Below are 16,374 nucleotides of genomic sequence, written 5' to 3'. Positions count from 1 at the left end.
TTTGCCAGGGTGGTGGCAAGCATCAATGAGCCACTGTATTGAAGAACACTCTGAAAACTGTAGGGCTCTATAGAGGTAAAGTGTTCTCCACATAGGAGATGTTACTACTCAATACTTCCAGAACACTCCCATGTTCCCAGAACACATTCCTTAATATTCATCAGTTGCATGTAGGGCCCCGTGTGAAAAGAAACCAGCAGGAGGAACTCAGCAATTCTCTACTACTCTTTGTATTCTTTTCATATGTCCTTCCCTGTTCCAAGTGGACAGTCAGATTGCTGTCTTTGGTACAATTACCCTGATAGCCCAATGGTTTTGTCCAGTCTTTTAGTTCATAAGGCTAAGGCCTTGTAGCCTACTGCCTAAAGCTGCTGGCCCCACCTATAAAGGGGTGAGCCAGTCAGTCTTTATGGGTTTGTACACAAATGTAAAATGCAAACAACACAGCTGCAGTTAAATGAAACAATTTACAACAGATTAAATGATTTGCTCCTAAATAATAATTTTTATATGCTTTTGTTTTGCATTTTGTGATGAAACAGGAACAGTCAGGTACTGTGTACAGACAGGGCCCTCCTAAGTTAATAAAGCATAGGGCTTATCTAAAAAGGACATTCTGGCTGGAAGTCCTGGAGGTTTACTCAGCCTAAAGTTAGATTCCAGCCATCATAAGCTAGAAGTTGAAACAATGATGTCTTTGCAGCAACAGCAACACATGAAGGATATGCCAAGAACATCCAAGGAGCAGCACAACGAATGTAAGACTCCTGTTCATGTTCCCAGGATAAGCAGTGCACAGCTTCTTACTATTTTTATTCTATTATGTGGAGAATGAATTATAAGGGCAACTGAGGAGGCAGAGAGACTGATTTAGGAAACTACTAGAATAATCCAGATGCAAGATGATAATGGTGAGAGATGCAGAACAGGGAAAGTGTCTGGGTTGGGGATTATTTTGGAAGTAGAATTGCCAGACTTCTTGATGAACCAAATGGAGGGGATGAATGAAAGGAAGGAGTTGAGAATGGTACTAATGTTTTTGGCTTGAGCACCAGGGTAAGTGGAAGCAACATTTTCTGAAATAAGGAAGAACAGAGGGGTATGGTTGAGAACCCACAGACCTATCTTGGGCACCGAGAGGTACTTTCCTTCTTGACATCAACTGCATGGTATCTTTTCCAGCACCACTTCTCCAACTCTCCAACACCAGCAAGGTGTCCTATATTCAATTTAATTCTGACATTAATTACTTGGAGTTAGCATCAAACCCCACAAGGTTAAGGGTTCAGTCCCATAAGACTGCCCTCATTCCAGAGGCCATTTACAAATATCAGGTAACCCGCAGTTATGCCTAGCCAGCTATAAATCAGGAGTTCCTATTATTCCCTCCTCAGTTTCAATCTGCTAGAACAGATCACAGAACTCAAGAAGCCACTTTACATACATTTCTGAGCTTTTGCAAAGGATACAAATAAGCAACTAAATGAGGAGGTATATAAGGAAAGGTCTGGAAAGATCTCAAACCCAGAAGCTTCTGTCCAGGAGTTGAGATGTACCACCCTCCCAGTATATGGATGTGTTCACCAACTCAGAAGCTCTCCAAACTCCACTGTTTAGGAGTTTATATGTGGGTTTCAATTACTTAGGCATGGTTGATTAAATCATTGGTTATTGACAACCAACTCAATCTCTACACCCTCTCTACTCCCTGGAGGTTGGGGAGTAGGGTTGAAAGTTCTAAGCTACTAATCAATGCTTGATCTTTCTGGTGACCAGGTCCCTTCCTGAAACTATCTAAGGGCACACCAAGAGTCACCTCATTACAACAACAACAACAACAACAACAACAACAACTCTCCCATCACCCTTATCCCTCAGGAAATTTCAAAGATTTTAGGAGCAAAGAAAGATCTTTCTTACACTGCAGGCACAGAAGTTTCATAGGGTGCCTCTACCATCTCATCAGACAGGTGGTCATATTAAAAACCCGAGGCCAGATTCAAATCTTGTCTCTACCACTTACTAGTTTCTGTGACTGTAGACAGGCACTTAGCCTCTCCCCATCTTAGCTCCTTCATCTCAAAAATGCAAATAATAACCATTTTTCAGGGTGCTATGAAAATAAGAGAGCATATAAAGCTACCATCCAATCAACAAATATGTATTGAGTCTCTATCTACTTCATGCCAGAAGCAATTCTAGGGTCTGGAGATAGAGCATGGGACAGAACAAAAATATAGCCTTTATGAATCTGCATGGGGAAAACAGAAAGTGAACAAATAAATAAGAAAGCACATACCAGGGGGCGCCTGGGTGGCTCAGTGGGTTAAGCCGCTGCCTTCGGCTCAAGTCATGATCTCAGAGTCCTGGGATCGAGCCCCGCATCGGGCTCTCTGCTCAGCAGGGAGCCTGCTTCCTCCTCTCTCTCTGCCTGCCTCTCTGCCTGCTTGTGATCTCTCTGTCAAATAAATAAATAAAATCTTAAAAAAAAAAAAAAAAGAAAGCACATACCATGCGGTTGATGGTAAGTGTTATGGGGGGAAAAATCAACAGAAAAGAAGGATAGGGAGTGGGGAATGATCAATGTTGTCATCTTAAATAGAATAGTCAAAGAAGACCTAACTGAGAAGTGCCAGAGACCTGAGAAGGTGAGAGAGAAAACCAGGCAGACAACTGGGAAGAGCATTCCAGGTAGTGAGAAAACCAAATACAAAGACCCATGGGTGGAAGCTTGCCGGATATTTGTGCCAAGCCCAGAAAAGGGGCCATTGGGGCCAGAGGTGACCCACTGAGAAGTTATAGCCCCTGCTCAGAATTCCAGTAATGTTCAATTATTAGGATGGCCTATTCAGTTTGCATCCTAAACTACTACTTTTCAGATAAATGTTGTTTGAACTCTTCAACTACATTCTAATTATTTATATGCTAATTAACTCATTAAGAGAAGAGCCGTTTTGTACTGACATTCCCATCCCAACCAAGTGCCTTAGACATGGGGAAAATCAATTGTCATCTGGAACCTGACTAAACATGCACATGCAAACACAAGAACAAGCAAATTGGCTACTTTCTGAAGAACTAGTTTTTGTGTTGTCTCAAGTTGCCTCATATCCACAGTTTGACTAAAATATTTTAAATTTGTTTGCATTAAGAAGTGTTCACTCCGGCACCTGGGTGGCTCAGTGAGTTAAGCCTCTGCCTTCGGCTCAGGTCATGATCTCAGGGTCCTGGGATCGAGTCCCGCATCGGGCTCTCCGCTTGGCAGAGAACCTGCTTCCTCCTCTCTCTCTCTCTCTGCCTGCCTCTCTGCCTACTTGTGATCTCTCTCTGTGAAATAAATAAATAAAAATCTTTTAAAAGAAAAAAAAAGAAGAAGTGTTCACTCTTGGGAATGCACTTTTAGCATGGCAATCTCCTCCAAATCTGGCTTTCTGGAATTCCTTCAATAAGAATACCACATACATTGGCTCCATCAACAGCTAACCCCAGCAAGAATGAATCTAAATCTCATATACCTGAATGCTTTCATATGCAGGATGCTTTAATAGCAACACATGTTTTCTCTGCAGATCACGATCGCCTGCTGTTCCAAAGACCGTAATTTGAGGAACAAGCTTCTAGAGAGCTAGAAATGCATGTGAAGAAAGTTAGAAAAAATCATTAGTCTTCATAATTGCTCCATGCACAAAGAATAGGCACTCCAGTAAAAATAATCACTAACAGTTATTGAGCATTTACTATCAACCAAGTATATAGTTAAGTGCTTCACTTACCTCAGATAATTAAGTAAAATCTTCAAAATACCTTGCAAGGTAGGTATTAGCCTTAAATTACAGATTTAAAAAATAAAAAATATATATTAAAAAAAGCTACCTCCTAAGAGGTAAAGAGGGGTTAAGTCATTGGCCCAAGGTCACATAAGCTACTGAGGGGCAGAACTAGGATTTGAATCCAGGACAACCAGTAGTGAAAACAGGACACTAAATGTATATACAACAATGATTCAACAAGTGATTTCATTCTGAGACTTAGGACAAAGTTCTTTTCATAAAATTAGAATGTTTGTCCTTACTGATACCCAGGAAAAGCTAGAGCTGAATACCTGGATGGACTGTGACCAATCCCCAAGACAAAATGAAGAGGCAGGAAGAGCGCCTGATTCCTTTCACATGAGCAAATTGACAGACAAGTTGCATTTGAGTCTGCAGGGCTGGAGCCTTTTCCCACGAATTAGCTGTGGGTGCTCGATGTTGATGACAGAGAGCAATTATACCACTCATAGCAGATGGGAGCATATGGTGCCAGCCAAAATGAATCAATGTGTCACAGCAGCAAGGTTCTCAGATAAGATTTAGAAAATGTTGTCAAACAATGATTATATTATCAGGGGGATGGGGCCAGAAATTACATCTTTCAGCCAATAATTTATAGCACTTTTAGTTTTTTTTTTAACCCTTATCCAGTGGCCATTGTTATGGGTCCAGTTTACAGACGGAGAAATATGAAGTAGTTTGTCCCAGGTTACAGAGTTAAGTCTTTGGCAGAACTTGTAGAGTTTTGACAGACCCTAAATAGATTCTTTTTTCCTGCCCGGAGCTTGCAACTTTCCTTTTTTTTTTTTTTTTTTTTAAATGGCAGAGGCAGAGATGGAGCACAGAATACCATCTCTATTATAGATAAAGCTAGGTTGGAAGACAAATGGCCTAACTCCCTCACAGTCAATCTCAAGGACAGACAACCTGAGGGGAACGTAGAGCTGGCTGAGTCATTGTCACTCCCGTCTACCTCCACCACTAACCTGGAAGGGCAAGGAGGAGAAATCCCTGGCTCTCGAGACCTTGGCTAAATAAATTAGCTTCCCAGTTGAAAAACATGTACCAAAGGCTGTTGTCAGCCAACCAGGTAACTCACTGCATCCACATGGGGAGTCAGTCTATTTAGGAGGGTCACTCTCTCTTGTGATTTTTCTCACTGAGGTCTTCAGGTCCATCTATACTTCTGTAAGTGGGAGAGGGGCTTCCCCTGAAGGGAAGAGATGTTACTGCTGCCAGTCTTCCTGGGAAGAGGTTGACCCAGGTAAGAAGTTAGAATTCAGGAGCACCTGAGTGGCTCAGTTCATTGAGCATCTGACTCTTGATTTCAACTCAGGTAATGATCTCAGGGTCGGGCTCCCCCATCAGCAGGGAGTCAGCTCCAGATTCTCTTTCTCTCTGCTCCTCTCCCCTCCCCCCCATGCTAGCTCTCTTGTTCACTCTCTCTCTTTCTCTAAAATAAATAAATCAATCTTGGAGCACCTGGGTGACTCTGTCAATTAAGCACCCAACTCTTGATTTCGGCTCAGGTCATCATCTCAGGATCATAGGAATGGCTCCGATAGAGATTCTCTCCCTTTCCCTCCCTCTACTTGTGCTTGCTCAAGCTGTCTCTCTCTCTCTCTCAAATAAATAAATTAATTAAATCTATAAAAAATAAAATAAATCTGGAAGGAAGGGAGGGAGGGAGAAAGAAAGAGAAAGAAAGGAAGAGAAAGAGAGAGACAGATAAATATTTATTTATTTATTTATTTATTTATTCAGGGAAACAAACCTCAGATTGAGATGAATACAAAAATCCCTTCTTTCTAAAAGCTGGAGGTGATAGTATTGGAGCAAAATCTCCTGTCTCCAGGTAATGAAAAATTATGGTAAGAAGGACAGGTAGGGGCTAGGGACCCCTGCACCACCCTAAGAGAATACTACCCTTAAAAGGATTTTACATTATCCTGAAAGGAGCCCGCCACCCTTTCCCACCTGAACAACTACCCAATAGTTAGATGAACACGTGTACAAAATCCTGATTGGGTAACAGGTGCATGGAGGGTTCATCAGATTAAAACAGCCTGCCAACATTCTCATAAAACCCCCTAGACTTAGAAACTCCAGTGGCAATTCTCTTGGGTCCCCTCCCTCTTCAGGAGCTATGTACTATCACTCAATAAACTTTGCTTTGCTGCCCACCACTCTTCGCCTGGTCTTCCTCTTCATTCTTAGAAGCAGTGAGACCAAGAACCATGGGCCCTGCAACACAGGGTGAATACAAAAGAAAGTGTGCATACTGCCACCTTGGCTCATTCCTTGGACTTTGTTTCTGGGCCACTGTTTGTCAATGCCGCCTAGCTCCACAAAGGCATGGGCCCACCCTCAGCACACAGACGACAGTAAACGAGAATGTCACTGAAGGCTGGGAGGCACAAAAGACCATTAGAGCTCTGAGCAGATACTGTCAGCTGAATGTCACATTTCCCCCAGGTCCACCAGCTCTGGGCAAGGCCTCTCCCTCTGTCCTTAGTTCTCTGCACCCTCTAACCTGCAGCCTGTTGCCAGCCCTCCATCAAGAGCTCCTGTCCCAAATCTCCTCCAGGTCCTTTCCAAGGAAAAAAGCATTTAATGCTCCCCTCACAATCAAAATATTTTTCTATTCCACCCACATAAAGATGACACTCATTTTCATTTTTCTTTCAGTTTACTTTAGAAATTTACTTTAAACAGAAGCAGTTTAGCTTCTGGTTGCATTAAACCTTTCCACTCCAGAATAGGTTCTTGCCTTTATCTCATTTAATCAGAAGGCCCAAGGATGTTAACTTCTGTTGTTACAGGAGCAATCTGCCCTCAAAAGTCAAGTCAGACTTCAATCTCTAGGAAAGCAGAAAAAATGTTGGAAATTTTAAAATAGCTATTGCCCACCTCCATCCCAGCCACCGATGCTAGCCCTTAAAGTTGCAAGAGAATATCAGGGGTTCCATCTAGTTCCATCAAAAAAGTTCTGTTCCTATCTCAAAGTAGAGAAGACACACAGATGTTTTCCTGTTTCCTTCTGACCTTGACAGAATCTTCATATTTTTAGAGTTCTGTCAATATTTTGTTCTGCCCCAATACACCCAAGGAAGATAATAAACTTTGTCAGTAACAGCACCTCACAGACCATAGCAAGGATTCTCATTTTGGGGGCAGAGTACACAAATGTTATAGAGATAGAAACAATTTTGAGAAGAAAGTTGTATAGTTTAAAAGGTAATTATAATATCCCTCCACTCTCAACCCTCATTTTCCTCTCAAATAAAAATCAATTCTTTAAATGCTCTAACTTGCCTATTTTTTCCCCCTGAGCCATTATATAATTCAGCTAGGTTTATTACAAACCTCACCACTCCCTCAAAAGTCGAAGTCCTGGGGTCACATTAATGCCTGCTTTCATTTTTCCTTCTCTGCCCAACAAGTTGCTAATACCTAGGAGGAATCCTACGGACAAGCCTAATGCTCTCCTCATTAGAATCGCTCTTTACATTTGTAAAGAGCAAAAACAATACCTCAAACACAGTGATCAGATTCCTCCTACGTCCTCCTCAACCTTTCACATGTCCTAAAAAATGGCATGCCTTTGTTAAGAGCTCAGGAAAGTGCTGCCCCATCAAATTTACAACAGACTTAAAGATTTCCTGTAGTTTTCTTGTTGTTGTTGTTTAAGATTTTATTTATTTGACTGAGAGAGAGAGAGAACACACAGGAAAGTGCTGCCCCATCAAATTTACAACAGACTTAAAGCTTTCCTGTAGTCTTGTTGTTGTTGTTGTTGTTTAAGATTTTATTTATTTATTTGACTGAGAGAGAGAGAGAACACAAGCTAAGGGAGTGGGAGAGTGAGAAGCAGGCTCCCTAGCAAGCAAGGAGCCCAACATGGGCTCAAAGTGGGGCTTGATGTGGGGCTCAACATGGGGCTCGACATGGGACTCAATCCAGGAAGGACCCTGAGAGCATGACCTGAGCTGAAGTTAGACGCTTAATGACTAAGCCACCCAAGCGCCCCTTTCCAGTAGTTTTTTACCCTTGGTTTTCAGAATGATATAGTTGTTATCAAGAACACTCCTCCTTTAAGCAAAACCATTATATAAAAATTATATTACCTGAAAGAAAAATGAGTGTATACTCACTTTGTAAAACCATTTACACATTGAGTTTCCCTGGTACTTTTGAAAATGATTAAATTCATTTGAAATTCTGATTTATACACCCATATGGGTAGCCTCATAATGTAAAGTAAGATATACTGATACCCATAAAGAAAATTCTTCCTCGCAAATTAACCAACCTTTCTCTATACATTCTATTTATTTATATATTCATTCTAGTCATGAATGTCCCAATAGATACAGAATATGAGTAACTGCACAAACATAAAATTGCTAGCTACTATTTGGGTACTTGCTGCAAGGAAACCTGTATTTCACATCACATCAGAAAAGATCGAGCTGAGATGTCAGTTTCAAGATAAACACTTTTAAGTGTCTGATTAGGTGAGTTAGGCTTTTGGTATCTCAGGTGCCAAAAAGCTCTGCCCTAACATTTACTCAGCCCTGGAGAAAAAAACTATGCTGAATCACAGGCAGAAAGATAAGAAAAACATTTTAAGTCTTCAAATTAAGTTAGTCACTCATTTTGCAACCGTACTCACTTCTGACAGCCTTGATAGACAAATATTTCAGGGGAACTGTATATAAAGAAAATAAATTGCCATTTGGAACTTTTCATGCCTGGCACCCTTGAGGAAAAAAAAAACCCAGCCTTATTCTGCACACAGCACTTCCTGCCACTTTGTTCTTTATTTAGTTCTCTTTAAAGTTCAGCAGCATTTTAATTCTTTCTCAAACTCTCCAAAATTCTAAACCACTCTCTACGTGACAGAATTTGAATAAATCCTCAAGTTCTCAAAATATACAGTCCTGAGCCACAACTGAAAACAGCAGCTGGTGGTTTTGTCAGGTACCCTTTCTCCTCTGGCTGGGCATGATGCCCTCAGCCAGCACCATCTCCCCTTCACTGACCAGAGCCGCCTGGTGCCTCACACTCGAATGGGGCCTTCTGGCCTCATTACCCACGTCTCTAGTGCTTGTCTCATCACTGTATGCATATTAGCCTCATCATCCTCTCCTTCCCCACGGAATCCTGACTTTTTTTCAAGTATCCACTCCTCCGCACAAGCTCCAAGGAAACTAACCCAGACCCCTGTTTCAAGAAGTGGATCTGGTAAATCTGAGCAAATCAGCAGCTAGCACTCTTCTGATGAGCATGAGTTGAGTTGGTCCTTTTGGACTGAAGAGAAATAGAGCTCATGGTTGGAAAAGAAGTTCTCTCACTCTCTTCTGTCTGCTGGACATGAATAAGGAAACATGAGACCCCAGTTGTCAGTAGCAGCCTCCCTGTGACCTAAGGAGAACCATCTCTGGCATGAAATTGATGTGGAAATCTGAAATGGTTTCTTGATGTTGATTATTGAGCCACTAATCATATCTCTTCTGGAGACTACCTGACTTCAGAATTTCTTTCTTGAAAGACTACACAGAGGCTTTAAATATTCTAAAACACACTATGAATTCTTTCAAAAGGGGAGCGTAGGGGCACCTGGGTGGCTCGATCTGTTAAGTATCTGCATTTGGCTCAGATCATGATTTCAAATCCTGGGAACAAGCCCCACATCAGGCTCGCTGCTCATCAGGGAGTCTGCTTCTCCTTCTTCCTCTGGCCTTCCCTACTTGCACTCAAATAAATAAATAAAATCTTAAAAAAAAAAAAAAAAAGGCAGGGGAAGTGTAATACACTGTCTTTTCCAAATATATTTGAACAAATAGCACTACTTCTTTCAAAGACCAACATCCCTGGAACCCAATTCGGGAAACATGCACTATGGTCATGTTAGGATTCTCTGACACCACAAATTTCTCCTGAGAAATTAGCAATCACCAGCCACTAAAGAGTAGAGGTAATGAACACACAATACGAACCTTTAAGCCCAAGATTCTCTGCTTGAGATGCACACTCTGTGTTGGCAGTTTGAACACAATCATGTAATAATTTCTTTTTCCAAATCAAGTCAGTACGTTGTTAAATCATATATCTACTTTACCCACAAACATTTTATATATGGCCTGATTCTTCTGCCCAAGAAATTAAAATGCCAACTACAACAAAACTTACTTCTTCTGCCTGATTTTCAAAGCCATCCTGATCTGACTCTTCCTTAACTACCCATTTCTTACAACTCCCTAACCCAGACTACAGTTTAGACTCATTACCCACTCCCATCCCTGGGTCCTCAGCTCAGACCCCAACCACAGCAGCCTCATCCTTCTCCTGTTCCTTTTCAGGTCTAGAATTCCAAATTCATTTTAATTAGACATTTAATTATATAAGCAATACATTAATACCTCTCCTTGTAAAAACTTAAGCACTATGCTAACATTCACTTCAACAGGCTCAGTTCTGGTACATCTCTTGCTTTTCCAGGAGTATCAAGTTGGTATGACCTTCCAGACCTTTCCCAAGCATTTGTGCACATAAAAATGAACCTACAGAACATACAGGGCCCATATTACATTCTATTTGCATTCTCTGTCCTCACTCTGATTACTGATAGCTTTAAGATCCTGGAAGCCAAAAGAACTATTAGCTTTAAGAAACTGAGAACAGGGAAAAGAAAAGTACAACTTAGTCTATCAGGAAAAAATAGTGGTATGTAGCACCCACTATTCCACAGAAAATGCCACATTCTCAGAAGGGCAAATACCAGACAGCAGAGCCATCTCACAAACAGACGAACTATGGAGTATTAGGAATAAGGCTGTAAGGCTCTCTGAAGAAGACTTCCTACATCCATCAGGCGTTGGAGAGCAGCAATGATTTGAGGTAAGCCATATTCCAACACTATGCTGTCCAGTTCTTCACTGGGATCCTCTTCTCACAGTTGAGAGGTCTAAACCACACTCTGCTCTACTAGTTCCTTTCCATTTCCTATTTCTGCTGTCTGGGAAACTGGAAGGGATGCCACTTTGGATTTGGACAGCTACTTCCCAAAAGTTCAAGCCAAGGGATAGTAGGATAAGAAAAAAAAGTGTGTTTAAAATTGGGTTTGTCAGTTCTTAGCTCACCTTTCACCAAGATAGCCAGCACTGTTCTCTTCTGAGTTTGACAGAAACACACATAGGGCAAGCATGTTCATGGTGCATGTTTTCCCCCAGGATCCAAGAGAGAACATAACTGGCGTCTGAGGTGGCTGGGACTTCACAGATATACATCTGCAGCCTTACCAGTTTCCATCACTTGCTTCCCTGCCCACTCCACCTTCCCCCTCATTTCCTAAACTAGGCCTTTGGTTATGAAACCTCTTTTGTTTTTTGTATTTTTTTTAAGATTTTATTTATCTATTTGACAGACAGAGATCACAAGTAGGCAGAGAGGCAGGCAGAGAGAGAGAGGAGGAAGCAGGCTCCCTGGGGAGCAGAGAGCCTGATGCAGGGCTCGATCCCAAGACCCTGGGATCATGACCTGAGCCGAAGGCAGAGGCTTTAACCCACTGAGCCACCCAGGTGCCCCGAAACCTCTTTTGTTAATATCCACTATATTCACTTGGCTAAAATAATAAAATAACCAGATATAATAATTCCTAATTATTCTACCCTGTCCTAAACTCTACCCTGTAAGAAAGGTCTTCTTTGGACATCTTATTACCAAAAGATCTATCATATGCCACTAACTAAGGAAACAAATGAATAAGGCCTAGAGTGCTGCCCCAGCCAACTGCTCTGCTCCAGGTAATCCTGAAGGGGCTGGACAAATGGAAAGCATAACTCCTGGCTGGATTTGCCAAAACTGTTGCCAAATAAACTGAGATAAACTTGTTGCAAGAAAGGTCAGGAACTTGAAAGACAAGGGTCTGGAAGAGAGAAAGGGAGAAATTTATTTTGGGTGTCAGCAGCCAGGGGAGATGGCAAACTCAAACCTTAAGAACTGACATCTCTGACTACTAGATGGACACCGGGGATATTATTATAAAGAAAGAGTGTCAGGGTACATGCAAAAGAGCGGACAAGGAGCTCCTCATTATGGCTGAGGGTGGTATGTGTTCAGCCAGTGATCAAAGGCTGGGAAAGGGATTTGTAGGGTGTGGTCTTCCAGGTAGTCTCTTGCTCTCAGGGCTTTTTCTGGTCTGGTGGTTGGGCTAGTCTAGTCATTGCAAAACACCTTCATCAATTGCCTCAAGAAAGTGCAGTAAGAAATAAGCACAATGAGTTTTAGTTACAGCATGAGTTGAGTGGTCTTGACTATTTCTGATTTTAACTTGGGGTCTATAGTTGAGTAAGAGGGCTCACTAACAACCTGATCCAATGTAGTCACTTCTTTCACATCTCCCTGCCTTAGATTTCTGCATAGCGTTTATCATATTTGATGTTTTTCTTTTTCATATTGTTTTTAAATTGTCTGTCTTCTAGACTAGAATGGGAGTGGGGTACCATCTTGTTTACCCCAGCATCCCAGATACCAAAAGCAATGCCTAACATATAGAAAGTACTTAATAAATAAGTGTTGAATGAATTAATCCTTGGATCTCCAACTTCACATATAAGGCCGTGCATGATCCTCTCTCTCTCACCTCTCTCTTATTTCTCATCCTTCCTCCAACTCATTCTGTTCTTCACCCAGATTCATCTACCTTATTTTTTTTTTACTTTAAATTCTCTACTCATGCGTGTTGTTTCATCTCTCATTCTTTTCCACATATTATTATTTTCCACATATTATTCCCTCTCCTGCTGTTCCCAACCCTAGGTTCTACTGTCCCCATGTAGTTGAATCCTCCTTGACTTTCAAGCATTACCTTTTTCAGGAAGAATCCTCACCTACCTTCTCTCACCCTCATTAAGCTACAAGTTCTACCACTGTGCCAAGAATTCTGTGCTTGAATCTATCAAAATATGTATCTCATTGTCCTAATTATGTGTCTTTTACCCCCACTTGCTCTCCTGGATGCTGAGGTCAAGAATTGAGGTCATGGTAGTTGCTACACATCTGCAGCCCACTCAAAGTGGTTGCTAAATAAAAGAATAGGAAACATCCAAATATTTCTGAAAGGAGGAAAAGAAAATTGGGAAGAAAGGAAGGAGGGAATTAGCTTAAGTAAAGGATAGACACTATTTATATTTTTCAGATTTAATGAGATAAAGAAGAAAACTTTGGATGAGACCTGAGGAATTCTGTATCAAAGCCAAAGTCTAAGTCTGCAATGACCCTCCCTCATCCACTCCACTGGATTTCATGCAATGATGTGGATATCTACTAGTTGTAGTCTTCTCAAATTATTTATATTTATTATAGAGCTATTGAAAGCAAAAAAATATAATCCAATATGAAATTATTAAACTTTTCTAAACTAAGCCTTCCTTTTAACAAACATACTATGCACTTCTTTGGGATAGGAATAAGCTACAGTAACAACCTTTATGTGGTATCTGTGATAATCCACTATCACCCTGTAGGTATGGATGTGCTCCCCCCCACTCATCCATAGCTGCCTAAACCTATTCTGGAGATTTGATCCAATAACAGGATTCTCATTGTGTTACAGGATTTTTTTCTCCATCGGTGTCCCCAGTTCTTGGTCACACCACCTCGAAGAATTAAGAAGTAGACCAGACAGAGTAGAGGTCAGCAAAGCAGGGTTTATTGAGTGATAGCAAAGTGGTAGTACAAAGCTCCCAAGGAGAGAGGGACCTGAGAGGGTTGCCACCAGAGTTTCTAAGTCTAGGGGGTTTTATGGGCTTGTTAGTAGACTGTTTTAATCTGATTAACCCTAGCTGCCCTGTCATCCAGTCAGGTTTTTGTCACTTATCTATCATGTGGGAAAGGCTGAAGAGCTCCTTCCAGACTGGCATAAAATCCTTTTAAGGATGGTTTCCTCTTGGGATATGTGGGTGGCTCAGTCTGTTAAGTATCTGCCTTAGGCTCAGGTCATGATACAGGGTCCTAAGATTGAGTCTTGTATGAGACCCCTTGTTCAACAGGCAGCATCCTTCTCCCTCTGCCTGATGCTTCCCCTGCTTCTGCTCTCGTGTGAGCTCTCTGTCTCTCTCTCTCTCAATCTCTTTCCCTCTGACAAATAAATAAATAAAAAATTTTTTAAAGGAATGTGGTTTCCTCTTTGCGCCAGGGGCCCTTGTCTCTGCCTGCCTTCTACCTGTCCTTCATATATTGGAACAATATCAAGAACCATGCTCCAGAAGCTAAAACCTCCAGGATCAGACAAGGGGAAAGAGAAGATGAATTCCTGCAGCAGCATCAAAATTTCATTAGTGGAAATCAATATGTTAGTCCTACACTTGTATGTGTGAAAATATAGCTATGAAAATTTCATTAGTGGAAATCAATATGTTAGTCCTACACTTGTATATGTATATGCTGTTACTACAACCCTATGGTTATAAGTTTTATATATGTATAAATTAAGCAACCCTAACATGTTGGTTTTAGCTTTAGTTTTTATGTATATACAAATTAGGCTATTCTGTATGTCAGTTCTAGATGTGGTTTATATACTTCAAAAGTAGAGTAAATGTGGTTAAATATACTTCTAGAGTAGACTAAGTATCAGAACAGAATTCCCATCTGGCTGGAGCTTTACATATATGTAAATTAGGTAATCCTAACATGTTGCTCCTAATAAGATGTGATGTTTTCTTTCACTGGACATAGGCAGCTCTTATAGGTTAGTATCGTAAGATAGACCATAGCTGACCTGAGAATTGTAATTTACATACACACACATATACTTCACACACATTGGAAGCTATAACCTACACAGTATAATTTCTTCCTCTTAAAAAGAGAAATATATATGATTCATCTCATTCTGCTCATAAAACTTACAAAGGGAACAAAAAGGACTCTCAAGGCTCCTTCCCAGATCTGTAATACTTTACATAGGCTTTAACCAAAGTTTTCTTTTCTACCCTCTTTTATTGCCTGGTGATATCAAGGGTAAGGGGTATGATAGAAAGGGTCCCGATTCTGGGATGCTGCCTGTTGAACAAGGGGTCTCATACAAGACTCAATCTTAGGACCCTGTATCATGACCTGAGCCTAAGGCAGATACTTAACAGACTGAGCCACCCACATATCCCAATATATAAGTTCCCTGCATTTGACCCCCTAAAACTTATAGTTAGCCTAATTTTTCTTCTTGATATCCTAAGAGAAAAAAAGAAATTATAAAACACTGTAGGTCAACAGGTTGATGGCCCCATAACAAACATCTTTCTTTCCCCCTTCCTTAGGTTTTTTTTGGGGGGTTGAGGGTTTTGGGGTTTTTGTTTGTTTGTTTTTTGTTGTTGTTGTTGCTTTTAAGATTTACCCATTTATTTGAGAGAGAGAGAGCAGAGAAAGAGGGAGAGAGAGAACCTCCAGCAGACCCCTCCACTGAGTGAGGATTCCCAATATGGGGCTCAATACCACAACCTCAAGATCATGACCTGAGCCAAAATCAAGAGTTGGATGCTCAACCAACTGAGCCCACCAGGCACTCCACAAACATCTTTCAAAGACTATTGAATGAATAAGGATGCAACACATAGACACATAATAAGATCATAAAGCAAGGAGACAGATTTCCCAAGACTCATACAGGCCTATTAGTTTCATTTCTGTAGTTGTACTTCATATGTCAAGTCTCTAGGACAGAGAACTGGTCACCTACTGGCATAATAACCTCATTCTTCATATAATCAAAAACTTGCATTTACTATGGCAGAAATGTACACCATGTACTGGGCCATCCTTCTCCTCTAAAGCTACTTCCTCTAAAGGAAGCTGAGAAAGCACCAAGTCAAGAGATAAATATGGTACATCTTCCTCAAGTTCAATTTTACTGAGAAATTTGAAGGAGAAAAGATTTGAAAGAAAAGTATTACAAAGAAACAACAGGTCCAAAATGGAGTCATTTATGTTAAGCTCCACTAAGACTTAATACCTAACCTAACTACAGTTTCAGCCTCTCCCAGGAGTGGAATTTTAAACCACTCAGTCTTGAATTTGCTGATTAGCACTAAGGAAGTTATTTACATAAGACCCTTGCTCTTCCCCCTAAAGGAAGGTGAATTTGCCTGAAACAATCCTTTTCCTTTTGTTAAGTTCCTTGTCCTGCCCTCATTTCTGCCTATAAAACTCTTCCACTTTGTACAGCTCCTCAGAGCACGTTTCTATTTGTTAGATGGAACACTGCCCATTTTATGAATCATTTTTAAAAAGCCAATTTGATCTTAAAATTTACTGGGTTGAATTTTGTTCTTAAAGAGATTTGATGACAGCAGGGGACCAAAGGAGAATTCTTTGGTTCCCTGCTTCTTTTTTCTTTTTCTTAAAGATTTATTTATTTATTTTAGAGACCATGAGTGGCAGGGACAGAGGAAAAGGAGAGAATCTCGAGCACACTCCCACTGAGCACAGAGCCAACTTGGGGCTCAATCTCACAACCCTGAGATCACAACCTGAGCAGAAGCCAAAGGTCGGATGCTTA

At 41.0% G+C, this 16,374-nt stretch overlaps 1 pseudogene; it reads left to right on the top strand.

Moving 5' to 3' along the window:
* The first annotated feature begins 688 nt into the window (after positions 1–688).
* Positions 689–16,374, top strand: part of LOC111147221 — a 66,614-nt pseudogene continuing 50,928 nt past the window's right edge.

The sequence above is a fragment of the Enhydra lutris genome, unplaced genomic scaffold (genome assembly GCF_002288905.1).
Source record: "Enhydra lutris kenyoni isolate GAN:26980312 unplaced genomic scaffold, ASM228890v2 scaffoldscaffold16, whole genome shotgun sequence".
Lineage (NCBI taxonomy): Eukaryota > Metazoa > Chordata > Mammalia > Carnivora > Mustelidae > Enhydra > Enhydra lutris.
Note: the sequence above shows the minus strand (reverse complement) of the source record. Positions and strands in the feature narration are given on the sequence as shown.